Source organism: Microcebus murinus, chromosome 14 (genome assembly GCF_040939455.1).
Source record: "Microcebus murinus isolate Inina chromosome 14, M.murinus_Inina_mat1.0, whole genome shotgun sequence".
NCBI lineage: Eukaryota > Metazoa > Chordata > Mammalia > Primates > Cheirogaleidae > Microcebus > Microcebus murinus.
In genome coordinates this window covers 12,641,275-12,662,988 of record NC_134117.1, presented here as the reverse complement: position 1 = coordinate 12,662,988, position 21,714 = coordinate 12,641,275, and the positions used below count along the sequence as shown (strand labels likewise).

General features: G+C 37.5%; 1 protein-coding gene and 1 non-coding gene across 2 annotated transcripts in view; both read right to left on the bottom strand.

Annotated features, from left to right (window-relative positions):
* The window catches only part of SHTN1 (shootin 1), a 126,259-nt gene that overhangs the window by 102,945 nt on the left and 1,600 nt on the right, over window positions 1-21,714 (bottom strand). The gene's annotated exons all lie outside the window — the stretch shown is intronic.
* On the bottom strand, window positions 6,776-6,882 carry LOC142875744 (U6 spliceosomal RNA). Its single transcript, XR_012923039.1, has one exon. It is a non-coding gene; the product is annotated as a U6 spliceosomal RNA (small nuclear RNA).

Below are 21,714 nucleotides of genomic sequence, written 5' to 3'. Positions count from 1 at the left end.
CTAATATCTTTCTGATACTGGTTACTAAATACTAACTCAAAACAAACTTTGGGGAAAAAATGGTAGCACTGTTTTCTCTTTCTCTGAAATGGCAGTAAAATATTTTAGTATGGGTGATCTAGGGGTAGAATGATCTAACAACATAGTATTTAAATTAAAAGTTTTAAACTTTAAAAATAATTTTGGTATGGGATTTTATCATTCAGTCCTTTCCCCAGTTTTTCATAAAATAGTTAAAGACAGTTGCAGATAGCTGCCATGAAGACCCCCACGGAGATAGCCAAATGGCCTTTGCCCTAGAATTATATCTTAGTCCTCAGAGTTGAAAAAAGGCCCAGGAAACAATCAGATTCAACTACATGAAAATATGAAGATGTGAATATGTGCTGCCAGCAGGTATTTTGTGGGAGGAGAAATAATTTCCTTCCAGAAAAAAAAAAAAAAAAATCCAGGAGATCCGGGTGTCAAATCATGGCCATTTCACTTTTGTACAGCAGCCAGGAAACCTGTTAAACCTGATGAGTCATCCTGACTGCTGAGCAAATGTTGAGAAAGTCCCTTGAAAGCTAAATAAGCAGAAGTATTTTCTCATACTGTACCACCTATAAGCAGAGTGTGCATTACATATTTGGATTAGTTCACAAAGTTTCAGTTTTTTCAATGGCTGATTTAATTGTCTACTACAATTATATAATATTAGATATTTTTGGACTTTAAGAATGACTTGATTGTCAAATCTACATTCAAATTAAGTTTTTTGGTCCCACACTGAATCTGCAACCCTTTGAAATTAATCCCATTTACCCTCCTTAAAATTAAAAAGGCCTCATGAAATAAAATGTGGTATTCCCTTGAGGGCATGGTATGAATTATTAGGATGGCCATTAGAGTCACTTATTGGGATTCAGATCTCCCATTACACTATGGTTTATTTATATGATATGAATATTGATGGAAAGGATAGAAGTGATAGAATTAGTTTTTGTTCTGTTTAATAATACATATAGGGATTTATGTTGCAGGTATCACATTGGCATTATTATTAACCTCCAAATACCTTGTAATTTAAAACCTTTAAAAAATGTGTGCTTACATATACATATACAGATATATATGTAAAGAGAGAGGAGAGACTTTTAAAAAATGAATTAGAAGAAAATGTGCCAAACTCAGGATAATGGCTATCTAGAGGTAGAAAGTAGAGGAATAGCCCCAAGAGGTGGGGGTTGGAGTAGGTGAGTGTAGTGAGCAAAAAGGATTTTCTCTTTAGTGTTTGTTCAATTTTTCAGGTAATTAAAGTGAAATCACATTTATGTAATGTTTTGAGATATGTAGATAAATAAGACTGAATACAGTGGGGAAAAAGGTTTATTCTCTTTGACCCACTAATTGTATATCAGGGAATCCTAAGAGAATTATGTACAGAGCTATTTATTATAATGTTATAATGATATAAAAAGGGCAACATTGGAATATTATTTGAAAATAAAATGAAACAAAATACTGATATATGGCACAACATGGATGAACTTTGAAAACATTATAGTAAATGAAAAAAGCCAGTCAGAAAAGCTCAGATATTATATGATTCCATTTATATAAAATGACCTCAAGAGGCAAATCTATACAGACAGAAAGTTAATAAGTGATTGTCTAGAAGAGGGGATGGGGGCAGAGATTCAGAGAAAATGGGGAATGGTTGCTGAGAGGTGTGCGGTTTTCTTGTTGGGGTAATAACAATTTGATATTGTACCCTGAAATTAGGAACAAGACAAGGATACCTGCTTTCATCACTACTATTCAAGAGTGTACTGGAAGTTCTAGCCAACAAGAAAAATTATACAAGAAAAAGGGGAAAAAAAGCATCCAAGTTGGAAAGGAAGAAGTAAAACTATCTCTAGTAACATATGGCATGATACTATATGAGAAAACCCAAAAAAATCCACAAAAAAGCTACTAGAGCTAATCATTGAATTCAGAAAGTTTCAGGTACACTATCAATACACAAAAATCAGTTGTGTTTCTGCACACCAGCAATGCGATGAATAATCCATAAATGAAATTAATAAATTAATTCCATTTACCATAGTATTTTTTTTTGAGACAGTCTCGCTTTGTTGCCCAGGCTAGAGTGAGTGCCATGGCATTACCCTAGCTCACAGCAACCTCAAATTCCTGGGCTCAAGCAATCCTGCTGCCTCAGCCTTCCAAGTATCTGGGACTACAGGCATGTGTCATCATGCCCGGCTAATTTTTTCTATATATATATTAGTTGGCCAATTAATTTCTTACTATTTTTATAGTAGAGATGGGGTCTCGCTCTTGCTCAGGCTGGCCTTGAAATCCTGACCTCAAGCAATCCGCCCGCCTCAGCCTCTCAGAGTGCTAGAATTACAGGCGAGAGCCACTGCGCCCAGCCCCATTTACCATAGTATTTTAAAAAATTAAATACTTAGAAATAAATCTAATCAAAGACATGAAAGACTTGCATGTTAAAAACTATAAAACATTGCTGAAATAAATTAAAGAAAACCTAAATAAATGGAAAAACATCTTGTATTCAAGGATAGGATTACTTAATGTTGTCAGAAATACCCACATCTATAGAGCCAGTGCAATTCTTATCAAAATTCTAACTGCCTTTTTTGCTGTAATGGAAAGCCTATCCTCAAATTCATATGGAATTGTAAGGGGCCTCAATGGCCAAAACCATCTTGAAGAAAAAGATAAAGTTGTAGGATCACATTTCCTGACTTTGAAACTTAAGGCTAAGGTAATTAAAACAGTATAGTACTAGCATAGGATAGATATATCTACCAATGGAATAAAATAGAAAGCCCCAAAATAAATCCTCACATATATCATCAATTGATTTTCAACAAGGGTGCCAAGATCATTCAATGGGGAAAGGACAACCTTTTCCACATTGATACTAGGAAAAGTCAATATCCACGTGCAAAAGAATGAAGTTGGACCCATCATAATTGAGTTAATATACAAAATTAACTCAAAATGGACCAAAGACCCAAACTTAAGAGCTAAAACTATAAAACACTTAGAATAAAACATTGAGGAAATTTTCATGGCATTGGATTTGGCTACAATTTCATGGCTATGACATCAAAAGCATAGGCAAGAAAAGAAAGGAAATTAGATAAATTTTATTTCATAAATATTAACTTTTGTGCCTCAAAGAGTACTATCAAGTGAGCACAAAGACAGTCTACAAAGAGGGGAAAATATTTGCAAATCATATATCTGACAAAGGATTAATATCCAGAATACACAAAAAACTACGACTCAAGAAAAACCCAATATTTCAAATGGCAAAGAACTTGAATAACATTTCTCCAAAGACATACAAAAGGTCAATAAGCACAAAAAAAGATGCTCAACATCATTAGTCATTAGAGAAATGCAAATCAAAACCACAATGCGATACCACTTCACACCTACTAGGATGGCTAGTATTTAAAATAATAATAATAATAATAAGTTTTGGCAAGGATATAGAGAAATTAGAACCCTTATACATTGCTAGTGGGAATGTAAAATGGTTCAGCAATTGCAGAAAACAGTTTGGCAGCTCCTCAAAAAGTTAAACATTGAATACCATATGACCTAGCAATTCCACTCCTAGGTATATATCCAAAAGAATTGAAAGTGACATTCAAACACACATTTGTATACCCATGCTCCTCGCAGCATTGTTCACAATAGCCAAAAGGTGAAAACAACCCAAGTGTTCATCAATAGATGAATGGATAAATAAAATGTAGTATAAACATACAATAAAATATATTATTCATCCATAAAAAGAAATAAAGTTTGGCATATATTATAATATGAATGGACCTTGAAAACATTATGCTAAGTGAAATAAGCCAGACATAGAAGATATTTAATACCACTGAATTGTTTACTCAGAAATTGTAAAAATGATAAATTGTATACTTAGAAATGGTTAAAATGATAAATATTATGTATATTATACCACCAAAATATCCTCTAGAAAATATTAGCATTGGACCCAGCAATAAATAAAAAGATGATGTATCAAAACCAAACCAAATGACATATAACAACCAAATGCAAAAAGGAATGCAAGACAGGGTTAACATTCAAAAATGAATCATAGTAATGTACCATATTAACAAATATCAAAATCAATATGATCATCTCAATAGATGCAGAAAAGGCACTGAACATCTATTCATGATTGTTTCTTAATTTGCAAACTAGGAACACAAGGGAACTTCTTTAACATAATAAAGATCATCTGCAAAAAAAGTCTATAGTGAACATGATAATTAATGGTGCAAGACTGAATTCTTTTCCCCCTAAAATTGAGAACTAGGTAGGATGTCCCCTAGCATTGGTGTAGCATTGGTGAAAGAATAGACAAATAAGTCAATGAAACAGAATGGATAGCCCAGAAATGGACCCAAATAAACAAGAGTCAACTGGTCTTTGACAAAGCATAAAAGGCAATACAATGGAGAAACATCAGTCTTTCCAATAAGTGGTACTGGAACAAATTGACATTCACATGCAAAATAAAAAATGAATCTTGACAAAAAATCTTACATCCTTCATAAAAATTAACTCAAAGTGGATTATAGACCTTAATGTAAAACACAAAACTGTAAAACTCTTAGAAGATAACATAGGAGAAAATATAGATGAGCCTGGGTTTGATAATGACAAAACCAATACTAAATGCATGCTCCATGAAATAAAGAATTGATAATTGGGACTTCATTAAAAGTAAAAATTTCTGCTCTGTGAAAAACTCTGTCAATAGAAGGAAAAGACAGTCACAGTCTGGGAGAAAATATTTGCAAAAGACCTATCTGATAAAAGGACTGTAATCCAAAATAAGCAAAGAACTCTTAAAACTCAACAAGAAAACAAATAACAAAAGAAGATATACAGATGGCAAATAAGCATATGAAAAGAAGCTCCATACCCTATGTCTTCAGGGAAATGCAAATTAAAACAACAATGAGATACCACTATACACCTGTTAGAATGGGCAAAATCCAGAACACTGACAACACCAAATGCTGGCAAGGATATAGAACAATAGCTGGGACTACAGGTATGTGCCACCATGCCCTGCTCATTTTTTTCAATATATTTTTAGTTGGCCAATTAATTTCTTTCTATTTATAGTAGAGACAGGGTCTCACTCTTGTTCCAGCTGGTTTTGAACTCCTGATCTTGAGCGATCCTTCTACCTCAGCCTCCCAGAGTGCTAGGATTACAGGTGTGAGCCATCATGCCCAGCCAATAGCAGCTTTTTTATAGAAGCAACCAAAATGTCCTCCTTAAACGATAAATAAGCAAACAAACTATAGTATATCCATACAATGGGGCATTATTCCACAATAAAAATAAATGAACTATAAAGCCACTAAAAGACATAGATACATTTTATTTTTTTTTAAGAATTCTTAATTTAATCTTGATATATTTTAATTTAACATTGTTTTCTAGTATTTTTTTTTTTTGCCTTAAAATCTGACTAATGTTAGAATAGCTATATAGTTTTCTTTTGGTTAGTGTTTGTGTTAGCTAGACAGCGTGGGATTCTGGGTTTCCTAGGGACGAAAGTGGGTGCTGTGATTCACCCCCCCATAAGTGGGCTTTCAGAGAGGCTCATGGGACATCTGCATGTGCAGTAAGACTCAGGTCATACAACTCCCAACTGTCCAATCAAAGTGGTTCCACGGTGACATCTGAGACACAGGGAGGTCCCAGTCCAGCACTACAAAACAAGATGCAGACCATAACCAGGGCCTTTGTCCGGCCCCTTCCTTTTGCTCTCCCTTGACTGCAACAGTAGGCCCATCTGTGGTGTATGTACCATGGTCTGTAAACCTGTATCTTGCTCTTGCTCTATAATCTTACCTTTCTCTCCTCAATAAACCTCATTTTTGTGCTTGCCTAACTTTGGTGCATCTGGCCATTCTTCAACCATGAGTGTGCTTGTTGGTTTCACTTTATTTCCAATCTGCATTCTTAGAGTACATGGAGTACTTAGTCCACTCACATATGATGGAATTACCGGTATAGTTTGGTTTATATTTGCCACCTACTATTTGTTTTAATACTATTTTTTAAAAAGACATGACAGCCATTCTTCTGAAAATGTGAGTATTTTGCCTCGACTTCTGAAGAGTCTTCAGTGGGCAGAGTGCCACAGCGGGCTCTTTAGGAGACAGAAGACTGTCTCCCTGCAGTCTTCACACCCAGATGGAGGTGCTGCCCTGTCCTGTGCAGCAACCCGCATACCCTTGTGGCTCTCGGCCTGGCACAGCTCCTGCATTCAGCAAGTGTCTTCCGGGGGTAACGGACGTGTTCAAGGCCTTTTAAATCTTCACTTTGGTCATGCCAGCCCCCCTGAGATGTCTTTCTCACGCTGCCTACCTCTAGCTGGCTCAAAGCCAGCAAATTTGCCAGGAAGAAAAGCAGGAGCTGGTCCTCACCTCACTCCTGAACATTCCTTCCTCTCTGGGAGCTTAGTGCCTGCAGTCCTTGAATCTGTAGCCCACGGGTGCCTTTGATGTGTGATTTTCAGATTAGCTTGGCTTTTCCACCTGCTCTGGAGGACGTGTAACTTTCCACACTGCTCAGAAGGGCGGTATCTGAACTCCGCTGCTTTAACTGCAATCTACACAGAGTTGACGAGGCTCAACTTCACATGACTCGAAAATGTGATAAAAGAAAACTTCTGTGAGAAATAAAAATTAAGTCCTAAGGCCCCCAGTGGAAAAATATGGAATGCTTCACGAATTTGCGTGTCATCCTTGCGCAGGGGCCATGCTAATCTTCTCTGTATCGTTCCAATTTTAGTATATGTGCTGCCGAAGCTAGCACGATACATTTTAAATACATATTGCTCAGTAAAAGAAGACAGTCTGAAAAAGCTACATCCTGTATTATTTCAATTATATGACATTCTGGAAAAGGCAACACTGTAGACACAGTAAAAAGATCAGTGATTGTCAGCAATTCAGCAAGGCAGGGGTTAAATAGCTGAAGGACAGTGGATCTTTTAAAGTGGTGAAACTATTCTATATGATTCTGGAATTGTGGATACATGACATTATGTATCTGTCAAAACTCACTGAACTTTACTTCGCAAAGAATAAACTTCGATGTTTTCAAAATTTAAAAAAAAAATCATTGTGCATGTTGGGAGAATCTCAGGATGGAATGTAAAATGTCACAAAACAATCTTACTGCATTACAAATGTTTAAAACAACCTTATGGAAAGGAGTTGGGGTGGTGGTGGTGGGGGGAGCTGCTGACCTGTAAGAAAACAGCTGTTACATGTCAAGAGTGACACCATCTTGAACAAAATCGCCTACATTTGACTACTGCATACCAAAGTGTTCTGCAGCAAGGCCTTTAAACAATGCCTATAGCATAGATAACCCCTCTTGATTATGTAAAGATGCTTATCTAATCTCCCCAGTGGACACGGGTTTGGGCAAGAAAGTCTGGGATGTGACCAGCCAAACGTGTTTATGCTAGAAGCTTGCTATATAAAGGATACTTTCTGGAGGGCAGGTGCAGGGATCCATCATCTTGCAGCCACCTGAGACATCGCTTCTGTTCTTAAGTCTCTATTAAATATTTACTTTTGAGAAACTGAATTTATGAGCCTCTTTCTTCAGCATCTCAGCTTCCTTGGCCTTGGAGGATAGGTTTGTATATACCTGCTCACCACAGAACATGACGTATATAACCTTTGGAAATCACCGTAAAATTTAAAGTCTGTAAAATTAAAAGCTAAACATACTGTACTTAATCACTATACATGAGTTGATAAAGTTGTTTGCCATAGGGTTATGTATTAACAATTCAGACACTGATATACATGTATTCTGGAATCAAACAATTAAATAAATGAATGCCTGATGGTAGGAGCCAGGTTTCTAACTGTTAGAGTGGGGATTTCCAAATAAGCAAGAGGAAGAGGCTAGGATGGTCCACGTAATAACGGACAAGAGAGAGATACATCAGAATAAACTCATTTAACTTTATATAGATACAGATGGTTACATATTTAAATATGAATAGATATGTGCATGTACACATATACTTTCTAGTCTGTTATCTGAGATGGCCTTTGCCTTTGTAGTCTTCCTCCCAAACATCTATAATCATGAGGAAGGCATCAGATAAATACAAATTAAGAAACATTCTACAAAATATCCACCCAGTACTCTTCAAAATTGTCAAGTGCATCAAAAAAAGGAAAGTCTGAGAATCTGTCACAACCAAGAAGTGCCTAAGGAGACATGATAGCTAAATGTAATGTGGTATCCTAGATTAGATTCAGGAATAAGAAAAAGAATTAAGGTAAGAACTAAGGAAATCTGAATAAAAATATAGACTTTAGCTCATAATAATGTGTCAATATTGGTCTAGTAATTGTTACAAATGTACCATGCTAATTAATATAATATGTTAATAATAGGGCAAATGGTGTAAAAAACATGGGAATGCTCATAAGTTTAAAACTGTTCTTAAAAGCCTAAAAATGTAGTTTATTTAAAAATCTATTTAGAATATGGTTTTTAAAGAGAGAATACTAAGCTTGTGAGTAAAAAAGGATCATTAATAGCATTCATATGCTTTAGGGAAAGAGCTTTCTGATGCTGCTTTAAACTACACAGTTTACTTTTCCTCACTTTTGTGGTGTTTACTATGATCTGAAGAGTTTAATTCACATGAAAACTAAGTTGCCACAATATTTTAAATGTTTTGTATTTCTTATTTCTACAGCAAAGTCATAAGTGCCTTGAAGACAAGGATTGTTTTTGTAAGTGATTTTTTTTTATAATGTTCAGTACTCAGTCTAGCATATTAATACCTAAATATGTCTTCATTAATATATTTTTTCAACTTAAATATACCTATTGAAATGCCAAAGGGAATTCAACAGAAAGTTGTTTTTTAATACAATTCCTCAAATTTAGTAGTTACACATTTTTATTGAAATTGACCTTCAACACTGGATAAAAACTGGAAGAATAAATAAGTGATACTATTGATGAAGCAATATCTGGCATCAGGGAATCCAATACACTATTTTTGGAACTGTTTTCAACCCTCCAACATGTGTTTTCTTTTCTGGTATTCCAGCTGCTATCCAATGACAGACATTGCTTCATATGAAGCTAAATATATGTAAGCCTGGGATTCAAGACAGAAAGGAGTTTCACTGGTTTGATACTCTTAACATTTGTCTTGAAGAGTCAGATTAGTTCATCCCAGTTAGGTGAACATGTAACTTCCCAAAGAACTTGTGATTTTTCTCTTTTCTAGAGAAAAATTACAGTGGCTCTGGTTGTCACATATATATATCACTAGCCCATCACATGAGTAGACATGTATAATCATTACTATTGTTGTACGGATTATACGGATGAGACACTACGTTATTATTTTCAAAGATTCACACACATCAAGTTATTTTGTTCTTTAGAATAACCAGTATGACGAATCATCTACTTAAATTTCCAAATTCCTTTTACTTATAGAACCAACAGAAAGATAATATTGAAAAAACCTAAAACATCATTTGGTCCAACAGTCTTAATTTTACATAAGAGTAAAATAAGATCCACAGAGATTAAATGATATGTTCTCATTCACTTAGCTACTTAATGGCAGAACCCAAACTAAAACCCAAGTTTCCTGCCCTATTCAATTTATTTAAGGCCTTTGAGTGTGTATGCTAGTGGGGAAAAGGGAAGAAATGAAAAAGGAGGAAGTGGGAACAGAAACCAAAACTGCATTTCAAGTTTTTCACAGCATATCTCTGCCATTTTCCTTTGATATGTACAGGCCATCTTTGCCAGGAATGGCAACTCACTTAGCTGCAAAACCAATGAGCCATTTGTTTTTGAAGCCACCCTTCAAAAGTATTACCTCCTATGTAATCAGAGAACTCTCATGCTCAGAAGCAAATATATCCCTGCATTATCTGCTTCAACTTATTTTTTCCAGTTTTTTTTTTATTTCAGCATATTATGGGGGTACAGATTTTAAGGTTTCAATAAATGCCCATTCCTCCACTCCCCCCACAAGTCTGAGTCTCCAGCATGACCATCACCCAGATGGTGCACATCTCACTCATTATGTATGTATATACCCACCTCCCCTCCTCCCTTCCACGTGCCCAATACCCTAATACTGTAGTACTTATGTGTCCACTTAGGTGCTGCTCAGTTAATACCAGTTTGCTGGAGAATATATGTGGTGCTTGTTTTTCCATTCTTGGGATACTTCACTTAGTAGTATGGGTTCCAGCTCTAACCAGGAAAATATAAGATGTGCGATATCACCGTTGTTTCTTAGAGCTGAATAGTACTCCATGGTATACATATACCACATTTTATTAATCCATTCTTGGATTGATGGGCACTTGGGCTGTTTCCACAGCCTTGTAATTATGAATTGTGCTGCTATAAACATTCGAGTGCAGTTGTCTTTTTTGTAGAGTGTCATTGGATCTTTTGAGTAGATGCTCAGCAATGGGATTGCTGGATCAAATGGTAGATTCATTTGTATCACTTTACGGTATCTCCATATTGCTTTCCACAGAGGTTGAACTAGTTTGCAGTCCACGCCAGCATTTATTGTTTGGAGACTTTTTGATAAAGGCCATTCTCACTGGAGTTAAGTGATATCTCATTGTGGTTTTGATTTGCATTTCCCTGATGATTAGAGATGTTGAGCATTTTTTCATATGTTTGTTGGCCATTCTTCTGTCTTCTTTAGAAAAGTTTCTGTTCAAGTCCTTTGCCCACTTTTTAATAGGGTTATTTGATTTTTTCTTGCTGATTTTCATGAGTTCTAAGTATATTCTAGTTATCAGCCCCTTATCAGATGCATAGGATGCAAAAATTTTCTCCCATTCTGTAGGTTGTCTGTCTACTTTCATGACTATTTCTTTGGCTGTGCAGAAGCTTTTTAGTTTGATCATGTCCCGTTTATTTATTTTTGTTGCTGCTGTGATTGCCTTTGGGGACTTCTTCATAAACTCTTTGCCTAGGCCTATGTCTAGGAGAGTGTTTCCAACATTTTCCTCTAGAATTCTAATAGTTTCATACCTTAGGTTTAAGTCTGTTATCCAGCGTGAGTTGATTTTTATGAGAGGTGAAAGGTGTGGGTCCTACTTTAGCCTTCTACAGGTGGCTATCCAGTTTTCCCAGCACCATTTATTGAAAAGGGATTCTTTTCCCCAGTGTATGTTTTTGTCTGCTTTGTCAAAGATTAGATGGCTATATGAGGATGGTTTTATATCAGGATTCTCAGATCTGTTCCACTGGTCAATATTTCTATTTTTGTGCCAATACCAGATTGATTTAATTACTGGAGCTTTGTAGTATAGTTTGATCTGGCATATTAATGCCTCTCATTTTGTTTTTGTTGCCTAGAATTGCTTTTGATATTCGAGGTCTTCTTTGGTTCCATATGAAGCGTAAAATTATTTTTTTTATATCTGTGAAGAATGCTGATGGGATTTTAATAGGCATTGCATTGAATCTGTAGATCAGTTTGGGTAGTATAGACATTTTAATGATATTGAGTCTGCCGATCCATGAGCATGGTATGGATTTCCATATATTTACATCCTCTGCTATTTCCTTCCTCAGTGTTTCATAGTTCTCCCTGTAGAGGTCTTTTACATCCTTGGTTAAGTGTATTCCTAGGAACTTTAATTTCCTTGTTACTATTGTGAAGGGACTTGAGTCTTTGATTTGGTTCTCAATTAGATTGTTGTTGGCGTATATGAATGCCTCTGATTTCTGTGTATTGATTTTGTATCCTGAGACTTTACTAAATTCATTGATCAGTTCCAGGAATTTCTTAGTTGAATCTTTGGGGTTTTCTAGATATAATATCATATCATCAGCAAACAGTGAAAGTTTGATATCTTTTGCCCCTATTTGGATACCTTTAATTCCATTTTCCTGTCTGATTGCTGTAGCCAGGACTTCCAGCACTATGTTGAATAGAAGTGGAGATAGTGGGCAGCCTTGTCTGGTTCCAGTTCTAAGTGGGAATGATTTCAATTTTTCCCCATTCAGTATGATGTTGGCCATGGGTCTGTCATGGGCTTGTATCATTTTTAGGTATGTCCCTTCTATGCCTATTTTCTTAAGTGTTCGTATCATGAAAGGGTGTTGAATTTTGTCAAAAGCTTTTGTTGCATCTATTGAAAGAATCATGTAGTCTTTGTTTTTGCTTCTGTTTATGTGGTGAATTGCATTTATAGATTTACATATGTTGAACCATCCCTGCATCCCTGGGATGAAGCCCACTTGGTCGTGATGGATTTTTTTTTTTTGATAAGCGTCTGGATTCGATTAGCTAAGATTTTGTTGAAAATTTTTGCATCTATATTCATTAGGGATATTGGTCTGTAGTTTTCTTTTTTTGTTGCATCCTTTCTTGGTTTTGGTATCAGAGTAATATTTGCTTCATAAAAGGTGTCGGGGAGGTTTCTGTTCTTCTCGACGTTGTGAAATAATTTCTGCAAGATAGGTACTAGTTCTTCTTTGTAAGTGTGGTAAAATTCGGGTGTGAAACCATCTGGACCGGGACTTTTCTTTTTAGGGAGATTTTTAATTGTTGTTTCTATTTCAGCTGTTGAGATTGGTCTGTTCAGGGAATATATTTCTTCCTGGTTGAGCCTAGGGAGGCTGTGTGTTTCTAGAAATTTGTCCGTTTCCTCCACATTTTCCAGTTTGTGTGCATAAAGATTTTTATAGTATTCATAAATTATATCTTGTATCTCTTTGGGATCAGTTGTGATATCTCCTATTTGTTCGTGATGGAGCTTATTAGAGATTTCTCTTTTCTGCTTTTCATTAGCTTAGCCAATGGCGTGTCAAATTTGTTTATTTTTTCAAAGAACCAACTTTTTGTTTTATTAATCTCCTGAATAGCTTCCCTGTTTACAATTTCATTTAGTTCTGTTTTGATCTTGTTGATTTCACTTCTTCTGCTGGGTTTGGGGTTGGTCTGGTCTTCTTTTTCCAGCTCTTTGAGTCGTTTCGTTAGATTGTCTATTTGTGATCTTTTTGACTTTTGGTTATAGGCATTTATGAAGATAAACTTTCCTCTCAGAACTGCTTTAGCTGTGTCCCAGAGGATTTGATAACTTGTCTCTCCATTGTCATTTTGTTCATAGAATTTTTTTATTTCCATCTTGATTTCTTCATTTATGAAGTAATCATTCAGTAGAAGGTTATTTAATTTCCACGTTTTTGTGTAGAAATGTGAGTTTCTGCTAGGGTTGATTTCTAGTTTTATTCCACTGTGATCTGAGAAGGTACATGGTATGATTTCTATTTTTTTAAATTTCTTGAGATTTACTTTGTGTCCTAGGATATGATCAATCTTAGAGAATGTCCCGTGAGCTGATGAGAAGAACGTATATTCAGTGGATTTTGGGTAGAATGTTCTGTAAATGTCAGTCAGACCCAATTGTTCTAGAGTTTTGTTTAAGTCCATTATTTCTTTATTAATTTTCTGTTTGGAGGATCTGTCTTGTGCCATCAGTAGGGTGTTGAAATCTCCAGTGATTATGGAGTTGCTATTAATCAATTTGCTTAGATCCAGTAAGGTTTGCTTTATGAAACTGGGTGCACCTAAGTTGGGTGCATATATATTTAAAATTGTAATCTCTTCTTGTTGAAATGTGCCCTTCACCATTATATAATGACCCTCTTTGTCTTTCACTACTTTTGTTGGTTTAAAAACTAAATCGTCTGAAATTAGAACTGCTATGCCAGCCTTCTTTTGGCTTCCACTTGCCTGGAATACTGATCTCCACCCTGTTACTTTTAGTCTATATGCATCCTTGAAGGTTAGATGTGTTTCCTGAAGACAGCATATACTTGGCCTGTATTTTATTATCCATTCAGCCAGCCTATGTCTCTTGAGTGGAGAGTTTAAGCCATTCACATTTATTGAGAGAACTGATAGGTAAGGTAGATTATTGTTCATTCTGTTGGGTTGGATGTTGTTGCTTTGATTTCTCTCTTGAGCCATTGTATTACCTGGCCCTTATTCTTTGGGTTTTGGTTGTTTTTATATTCGTGAGTTTTTATTATGGTGTTCCGTGCGTAACACTGTTTTGAGTACTTCTTGTAGGGCTGGTCTTGTCTTGGTGAATTCTCTGAGCCTTTGCTTGTCTGAGAATGTCTTTATTTCTCCTTTATATATGAAGCTTAGTTTTGCAGGGAATAAGATTCTAGGGTGGGCATTGTTTTGTTTCAAAAGAGTGAGAATGGGGCCCCAGTCTTTCCTTACTTGTAAAGTCTCATTAGAGAAGTCTGGTGTTATGCGAATTGGCTTTCCCTTGTATGTTACTTGCTTCTTTCATCTTACAGCTCTTAGAAGGGCCTCTTTAGTTGATATTTTGGTCAGTCTGATGACTGCATGTCGTGATGTCTTCCTGTTCACATTGAATCTCCCTGGGGTCCTCTGAGCTTCTTGAACTTGTATATTGAGATTTTGAGCAAGGCCTGGGAAATTTTCCTCTATTATATCTTCAAATAGCTTGTCCAACCCTTGAATGTTGTCTTCTTCCCCTTCTGGTAACCCTATGGCCCTTACATTAGGTTTCTTCACATAATCCCACATCTCTTGTAGGCTTTGCTCTTTTCTATTGTTTCTCTGCTCTATCTCTGTGACTGTTTTATTTAGTTGGAGGGTGTTATCTTCAATCTCTGAGATTCTTTCTTCTGTTTGATCTAACCTGTTCTTGAGACTTTCCACTGTACTTTGTAGTTCCCTGATCTGATTCTTCATGTCCAGGAGTTCGGTTAAACTTTTCTTCATTGTGTCTATTTCTTTAGTGAACTTTTGTTCTAGGTCCTGGAGGCTTTTTGTGGTTTCTGTGTGTTGGTTATTGAGTTGTTCTTGCAGGTCGGTGAGTTTTCTTATGATCCACATATGAAATTCCTCTTCTGTCATTTTGGTTGCCTGATTTTGGTTGGTGTCTGTTTCTAGGGGGCTGGTGCTCCTCTTTGGGGGTGTGTTTTCCATTAGGTTCTTCATATTTCTGGAGTTCCTTCGCTGATTTCTTCCCATGTCGATCAGTTGTTGTTTCTTTTCTTTAGGTTTTTGTTTGGGTATTCACACGCCTTGTTTAGTTTCTGAACCGGTAGGTGGTGTCTGCGGGTGAGATTTGACCATCCCCTGTATAATGAGTCAGTAAGTGCTGTGAAAAGGGTGTGCAGGATGTCCTCCCTGTCAGTAGATGGCGCTTACTTGGAGGAACATGCTACGCTGTTTTTTTTTGTGTCCTCTTATCAGCTCTTGTTCCTGTAGAGAGGCACTCTAGTGCCTCAGGTGGTCGGTGGGGCTCTGGGATTCCAGGTGTGTCCTTTTCTCCCCTTCAGTGAGGGCTGGTCTCGGAGAGAGTCTGGGCAGAGCTGGTTTGGGTAAGCCTGCCCTCAGGCACCACCAATGCCATTAGCAGGGGTCAAAGTTCTGTTCTCTGCTTGCAGGAAAAGCTGTCAGGGCGGGGCTGGAATGGCCCCACTCAGTCAGAGAGTCTGCATGTGGGGGTGGGGCTGTCTGAGACCCACAGTCTGGAGCGGGCCTCGCTTCTTTCCACCCTCCCCAACTCCGCAGCTACTCCTGGGCCTCTGCCAACAGGCCAGACCACACGCTACCAGGCCTCCCCAGACTGTGATGCCGGCAGGGAGGTTCCCTGGGCAGGAACGCCACCTGGGCTGGGCGCACAGCCTCCTTTTGGGAGGAGGGTTGCCCTCTAGGACACTGATCTGCCCCTGAAGGCACACACACCTCAGTAGGCTGTTCACATATATCCCTTCTGTGCCCCGGGCAATGCGAGACCTCGGTGCACGGGATGTGGTCTACAGGTCTGACCTCTGGGCCCCAGAGTTCAAACTATATTCCCACCAGAGAGAGGAGTGCCAGTCCCAATTCACCCATGAGGACCCAAGCTGGGTCTATGTCTCTCAGCCTCAGGGTCTGCCCCGTTCTCCTGGGATCACCGTGCCAGCAGCACCTGGGAGGGCTGGCGGGTAGGGAGCTCACAGTCTGAGTTCCCCTTAGTCAGCTGTAGGGTCCCAAAAGGGAAGGTCCCGTTCCCTGGAGGTGCCTCCAGCTGGTGGCTATATTGTCTCTCTGGGCAGCCTCGGGTAGGGTTGGCGGAGGGGAGAATGAGGCAATATGGCACCTGCCACGTGGCTCGGGTCTGTGCACACGGAGGTCCCCGAGGGAGTTGGGAGCCTGGTGCTGGGTCCGCTACAGGCTTACCGCTCGCTGACAGCTGCCGTCTCTGGGCTGGTGTCCGCAGGTCTCTCCACCCGCTGGGGAGCCCACCAGCAGTCTCAGATGCAGGGGAGGGGAAAGTTGACGGATCAACCTACCCTTCCCGCTGGTCTCTGGGCTCCTCTGGCGGTCTCAGCCTCTAGTTCTCCTCCACAACCTCCTCCTGTGGAGTCTCCCATGGTCTCAGGTACCCCTCCTTCCGGCCCTCATCCGCTGTTTGCTCGTCTTCTTGCTTCTTTTTTCTAATTTCTGCTAGAATCTGTCTTTTTTCTGCAGAGACACTCTGTTTGGCGGTGTTTCTCATCCACCATCTTGATCCAGTGTTCCAACTTATTGAGTGTGTTAGAGCTTAGGTTATTCCACAGAACAGAAGATATATTCCACTGCACTTAAAGTCTGGGGTTCCCTTTATCCTCCTTCTGCTCCCCTCTCTCCTAATACTGAAAGTCCCAGAACAGCATTATTAACTATCTTTCAATAATTATATTTGATAACTATTCAGTCTATTCATCTGAATCACTTCTCTAGGTACTAAGGTAAATGCCCCCTTTTTTTTCATGAAAAGCATCCAATCTAGTGAAACACATACCCAAATATGGCTCTCGTGAGGATGCACTTCCATTATATTCATGATAAGTAGCAACTCTGCAACTTTTCTTTTTTATTCCACTAATTAATGTAGCACTAATAAACACAAACATTTAACCTGTATGGAGTATAAAACTCTCCAGTTAAGAACAGGTAGGTGAAAGCAGTATTTTAAAGTGAAAGACACCATAAGCCTATTCTTATTTTTCCATGTATTTTTTCCAATTTATTTTACATGATTTACAGACAGATTTCCATCTCCTAAAAGTGGACCTTTATTATTTAATGGGTACAGAGTTTCAGTTTAGGACAATAAAAAGTTCTGGAGACCAATGGCGGTGATGGTTGTACTACAATGTGAATATTCTTAATGCCATAGAACTGTATGCTTAAAAAAGGTTAAAATGGCTAGACACAGTGGTTTGCACCTATAATCTCAGTGACTTAAGAGGCTGAGGTGGGAGGATAGCTTGAGGCCAGGACTTCTATGTTACCTAGGTAACATAAGGCCCTATCTCTCTTTTTTAAAAAAGGTTAAAAATGGTGAACTTTTAAAAGTGAAAACAATTCTCTTTTTAAAAAAAAGTTGGTCTATGACTTGATAAAGAAGACAGGGGCTTTTTAGGGTAAAGGAAAACATAAAATGAGAATTGTATATATGGAGAACAATGTGAAATAAAAGGAAATTATATGTTCCAATGTTATAAAAATTAGATGATTCTCTAGGAGACAGCTTAGTTCTAGAATTACTTTATTAATCTGTTGTTCATTTGCCAGGTTAAAAATAGATTTTTAAAACAAATTATGAAAGCAAGATTTGTTCTTTATTATTCAGATATAGTAATAAAGCTAAGTCTTTCCTTCTTACCCCAAGCTCTAAATGCTGTTCAAGGGTAATTATTACTATATTTCATAGATATTCTTCTGGAAATGTTAACATATATTTCTATATACATATTTTATAAATATGGTTCATTTATACTATTCTACAATCTGCTTTTTTACTTAACAATATATCTTGGAGATCTTTCCATGTTGTCACATTGACTTACCCTGTTTATTAAAGCTATACAGTGTTCAACATATGTATGTACATTACCTATCTACTCACCTACGCAAAAGCCTTACAGATATGGAAAAAATGAGACCTTGAAACAGGGTAACTTTGATAACAATGATGCAATTTGTGTCTGAATAAGATAGTCTATGTTAGATTTCTTTCTCAAAACTGCAAACAACAATATGATATGAAACATTCATTCTTAAAATTTGTATATTTTCTATATCAATTTGAAGTCAAAGAAGTAATTTTGTGGGGAGTCTGTTAGTACCCAAATAACAGGGGTAAAAGCAGTATAACTTGGAATATTTTTCTGACCTAACAGTGGAAACATCAGAATTGAAAAATACACATCTGAAAACCTCCTTGAAAAGCTAGGCTCAGGGTGCCAAAACATCTATGTAGAAGTGAAAAGTACAGTCACATTATTTTGATGGTAATGTCTAACAATGAGAAACAATGAAATCTCATTGTTTCCTTATAACATTTTTAATGAAAGTCCCAATTTTGCCATATTAAAATGCTAAAAAGAAAAGATGTTTTGGAACAATTAATGTCATTTAAAAATTTAACTATTAAGTTTCTTAATACTTTAACATAGTTTAATATGTACATATATATGTATATGTGTATATATATGCAGAGAAAGTATTTAGATCATCAAGCAATTAATCTCTTAAATATAATATGATTAGTAGGATATACTAACAAATTACAAAATTTATTAAATCACTTTTTTTTTTTAGAAATATGGTTTCCTTCTTGCCCATGTTGGAGTGCAGTGTTACAACCATAGCTCACTGTAACCTTGAGCTCCTGGGCTCAAGCAATCCTCCTGCCTCAGCTTCCCAAGTAGCTGGGACTACAGGTGCATGCCACCACATCTGGCTAATTTTTAAAATTTTTCATAGAAACAGAGTCTTGCTATGTTGCCCAGGCTGGTCTCAAACTCCTGGCCTCAAGGGATCCTCCCACCTCAGCCTCCCAAAGCACTGGGATTACAGGTGTAAGCCACTGTGCCTGGCCTACAAAATCCATTTTTGATGAGTGTTAGTGCTAACACTTTCTATAAGAAATGGACATTTGTATTATTTGCAAATTATGCAGCATGTTAACAATATTCATCTATTAATAATCATCTGGAGTAACATCAGTAGAAATAAAAGAGTAAAAAACTCTGGAAATCCTCTCCTTAAAAGCAATGAGAACTCTAGCAAAAATTGTCTACATCAACTTTTTCAGAACTCTGGAAAATAAGCAAGCGTGTGTAACAATCTGGTGAGCATTTATTTAAGAAAATTGACTGACTCTGGATAAGAACAATGACTTTTGTGACATTTTAACATACCTCATTCCTATCCCTCCCTCCCTCCAACTGCATAGGAGCCTTAAAAACTGACAGCCCCTCAATCACAGTAAAGATATCAGCTTAGCAGCCTCTGGAGGGGGTAGAATGGGGTTAGAGCTCCTCCTCTGCACCATTCCCAAGTGCTATTATCACTAGATATGCCTGGCAGCTGCCTAGAAAATCCCACTCACAAGGATTATCTTTATTTGATCCAAATCAGAGTTCCCATATTCCAAACAGCCTTTTCCACAGGGGCATTTTTTGATAACAGTCATCAACATCTGAGGCAACAACAGTTGGGGTAACCAAGGGACTGACCAAAACACTTAAAGAAAAAGCTAGGGAATGAAAGGTCCATACAGTACATTAAAAAGCTCTGATATGTTTCTAGGAATCTAGAAGGCCATGGATATTCCCAGGGCTGTGAACAAGAGCAGGAAAGAGAAGGTCCTCTCTCTCCACATCTTACCACCACATCTACATTATTCAGGGCTTCTGTATAATACCAGGCGATTACATCTGAAAGAACCCCATGTCTCAGACTTTATTTAAGAAGAAGTCCTTTGTAAAACCCATAGGCAACAGGGGAGACAAAACCAAGGATACCAGAAGAAATTTTAGCTTCTGACACATACACCTATTGCAGACAGTAAACACAGCCTAATTTCTAGTCAGATTAATCTCATGCTAAGGCCTATTTACCTCAGTTCTTTTTACCTAGTACCTCATGTCCAGCTTTAAACAGAAAATTCCAAAGTATATTAAAAGACAAAAACACACAGCTTGAAGAGATGGAGTAAGCATCACAACCAGACTCAGAGTTTGAAATGATCAGACCAGGAATTTAAAGTAACTATGGGCTGGGCACAGTGACTTCTACCTGTAGTCCATCACTTTGGGAGACTAAGACAGGAGGATTGCTTGAAGCCAGAAGTTTGAGACCAGCCAGAGCAACATAGGAAAATAAGAAAATAATTTTCTGTCTCTACAGAAAATAAGAAAAATTAGCCAGGTGTAGTGGCACACACACCTGTAGTCCCAGCTACTCAGGAGGCTTTGGTGGAAGAATCACTTGAGCCCAGGAGTTTGAGGCTGTGATTGTGCCACTAGCCTGGGCTACAGAGCAAGATCCTGTCTCTCAAGAAAAATAAACAAATAAATAAATAAAGTAACTATGGTAATATGCTAAGGGTTCTAATGAAAAAGGTATACAACATGCAAGAACAGATGGGTAATGTAAGCAGAGAGATAGAAACTCTAAGAAGGTACCAAAAAGAAATGCTAGAAATAAAAAACACTGTGTCAGAAATGAAGAATGCCTTTGATGGGCTCATCAGTAAACTGGAAACAACTGAGGAAAGAATACATGATCCTGATGATGTGTCAACAGAAACTTAATAAACTGAAAAAGAAGAGGAAAAAACAAATGAAAGGAACATAATAATCATGAATTGTGGGACTATTATAAATGATGTAATAGGAAGGTATAACTGGAAAACCAGAAGGAGAAGAAAGACAGAAAGAAACAGAAGAAATATTTGAAGTAATAATGACTGAAGATTTTTGAAAACTAATGACAGAAACCAAACTATAGATCCAGGAAGCTCAGAGAACACCTACTCAGATAAATAGCAAAAAATCTACACCTAGACATATCATATTCAAACTGAAGAAAAACAAAGAAGCTAGGGTTAAAAAATAGCCAATAAACATTAAAAAAAGGTATTTAGGCCGGGCGCGGTGGCTCACGCTTGTAATCCTAGCAGTCTGGGAGGCCGAGACGGGCGGATTGCTCAAGGTCAGGAGTTCAAAACCAGCCTGAGCGAGACCCCGTCTCTACTATAAAAATAGGAAGAAATTAATTGGCCAACTAATATATATATATATATATATATAAATTAGCCAGGCATGGTGGCGCATGCCTGTAGTCCCAGCTACTCCGGAGGCTGAGGCAGGAGGATTGCTTGAGCCCAGGAGTTTGAGGTTGCTGTGAGCTAGGCTGATGCCATGGCACTCACCTAGCCTAGGCAAGAAGGCGAGACTCTGTCTCAAAAAAAAAAAAAAAAAAAAAAAAAAAGGTATTTAACACCATAAGTCATTAGGTAATGCAAATCAAAACCACAATGAGATACCACTTCATACCAACTATCCACAAGACAGACCATAACAGGGGTTGGGGAGAATGTGGAGAAATTGGAAGCATCATACATTGCCAGTAGGAATGTAAAATGGTATAACCATTTGGAAAACAGTTTGGCAGCAACTCAAGAAGTTAAACGTAGAGTTACCATATGACCCAGAAATTTCACTGCTATGTATATACCCAAGAGAACTGAAAATATATAGTTTACACAAAAATTTACACATGAATGTTCATAG